Source organism: Crocodylus siamensis, chromosome 3 (assembly GCF_052110815.1).
Source record: "Crocodylus siamensis isolate JL-2025a chromosome 3, ASM5211081v1, whole genome shotgun sequence".
Lineage (NCBI taxonomy): Eukaryota > Metazoa > Chordata > Crocodylia > Crocodylidae > Crocodylus > Crocodylus siamensis.
In genome coordinates, this window is record NC_143397.1 from 129,222,525 (window position 1) to 129,225,049 (window position 2,525).

The following is a 2,525-nucleotide window of genomic DNA, read 5'->3' on the forward strand; positions in this document are numbered from 1 at the left end:
CCAAGTGATGAACATGAAGGCAAGGTACAGACATTCAAAGACCCAGGACAGAATCGATCTAATTTACACAATTGTTACACAGTCTTTTGTAAGCAGCATAGTTTAGATCAGTAGTGAACAGAACACAAATTTACCCTTTGTGGGTAGGAAGGGCAAATATTAGACTTGGTTCTACCATTTTTAAACCAGTCTGTCTGTGCCAAACTTCTGTTCTGTTACAGGTATAGCCTGGTTTCTGATTGCTTATACTGGTAAAAGTGTAATGTCTGTATCTGGCCAGTGACTGAATAAAAGTCATGTGTGTATCGAAGATGTCCCATAAAAAGGTTTCTAGGGAATCTTTGTTTACATCTTGCAAAAGAATTTTGAGACTTTTACAAAATCTGTTCTTTGAACTATTGAAAATAGTCCCTTTATGCATTTATCTATTGTGTTTGTCTTACTTGTATTGCACCCCCCACCCTTTCTGTTGCAGTGAAGAAAAATCACCTTTCCCATTTCAGGTATACACCCCAATTTTGAAGGGTAAGGGAGTCTGTGGTATATGTGCAAAAATGGTAACACAAATGACACACAAACTTGATACCTCTTATTGTACCTGGCAATTATGTTGCAGAACAGGACAAAAACAAAGCCTAATTATTATAGGTTTTTGGAAGTTCATTATAGAACATTTTTTTTCTGCTGGAAAATGCTGTTTCTACAAATCTGAATTTTGTCCAATAGGAAAATTTGATTTTACCATAATTTTCCCACAATTTTTTCACAATTTTTTTCACAATTTTTCAATTCAAGAAATATAAATGAAGTATTTCATTTTTGTGCATTTAACTGAAATTGGAAAACTTTAGTCTTTGACAACTTAATTTTGAATTGAGACATCAAAAGATGAAGCAAAATTTTCCTATAAGTGAATTGTTTATTGGGAATTGTAGTTCAGCCGTCTGTTCTCTCCTGTGATTCATTCTCCATGAGAACTAAATCATTCAATATTCAGTGAGGAATTCCCTATGAATCTCTGGTGCATGATGGGAGTCACAGGACTGGGTGTATTGTAGGAAATGTGTTCTAGCAAGAAAGACTAGCTCATCGGAGAGAATGCAGATATTAAACTCCTTGGCCTTTCCTTGGCTCCAGTGGCTACTCCTGCTCCCCCTCCTGCCCCTGCTGCACTACTGGTGGAGAAGGTTGAGGAGTGGTTTGCTTCAGCCTAGAGCATGGAGCTCTGGCTCCAGCTCCAGATGCTTTTCTCTGCCTGCCCAGTGCAATGAGCATCCCCTGTGGGGGGAATGGGTGGAAAGCAGCTGGAGCTGGATCTCTGTGCTCTGAGCAGAACCCACTGGGCTAAAGCAATCCCCACCCCACTTCACCACCTAGAGTGGTGCAGGAGGTGGAGTAGCCACTGGAGGCAAAGAGAAGGTGCATGTTGGCTGGGCTCAGTAGTGCTGTTCTGCCCTGCTCACCTCCAGCTGTGGCTCCTGCTATGCAGTGCCACTCTGAGCAGGTGGCAGCTTTAGCCCGGAGGCTTCTGCCCGGCGTCTGGCTCAAGCTCTGGCTATTTTGTGCCTGCTCTGCCTGCCTGGTGTGATGAGCAGCCCCTGCCAGGGTGGGTGGGGGCAGGTAGAAAGCAGCTGGAACTGGAGCCAGAGCTCCATGCATGGGGCAGAAGCCATGGGGCTAAATCTTCTACCCGCCCACCCACAGTTGCATGGTGGCAGCAGCAGCAGCTGGAGGTGAGGGAGGCAGCTAGCACACAGCCTGTGGTGTGGCTGCAGCTGCAGGTGATGTACAAGACACGGGCTTGATGGGGGCTGTGAGCCCCTACAGTGGGTGGCTACCAGGCTTCAGCATGCAGAATGCCTGGCATGAAAGCGATCACCTGGCAGGGGAAGCACCGTGACCATGTAGGCGGGTCACCAGGGCAGGTGATTGTCTCTGATATGTCCTCCATCGGAGGTCTATATTGAGCAGGTTCTTTCTGGTGTTGGGTGGTGGAACCGGAGCTTGCTCCATCCACTCCATGCATTGACCTGGTATTACAGTGCTTCCAGGACCAGTGCAAAAAAAACAGGGGGAAAAAAAAAAAAAAGGCTACCAGGCTTCAGACCCACCGGTGCCCCCTGAGCCAGCCCAGGCAGCTCACTGCTTGGTTGGCCACCACCCAATGCCACCCAGCCTGAGTCAAGGCCTTGGCCTCAGGGCCCAACCCAGGCTAGCCCCCATGCCTCCGCCCTCAGCAGCCCCTGTGGGCTGGCTTGGCTCAGCTCCGCAGCCCCAGCCCTGCAGCTGTGGGTGAGGCATATGGATGGCAGTGCCATGGTAGCCGGCTCAGGCCATGACCTCTCCTCTGCCACTGGCCCAGCTGGTCTCTGGCCATGCCCCTCCCCCTAGCTAGAGGACAAAGGGGAAGAGCCAGCCCTGCTATCTGGAGCAGAGAGCACAGCCAAGCCTAGCACAGTCCAGGCTTGCAGAGCATGCTGCGGGACTCTAGTTTAATTTAAACCAGGAAGGGGTCTGGGACAGAA

The 2,525-nt window shown here is 48.8% G+C and overlaps 1 pseudogene; it reads left to right on the plus strand.

Annotated features, from left to right (window-relative positions):
• Nucleotides 1–1,975: 1,975 nt before the first annotated feature.
• Nucleotides 1,976–2,060, plus strand: LOC149868798 (U2 spliceosomal RNA; annotated as a pseudogene).
• The last annotated feature ends 465 nt before the right edge of the window (nucleotides 2,061–2,525 follow it).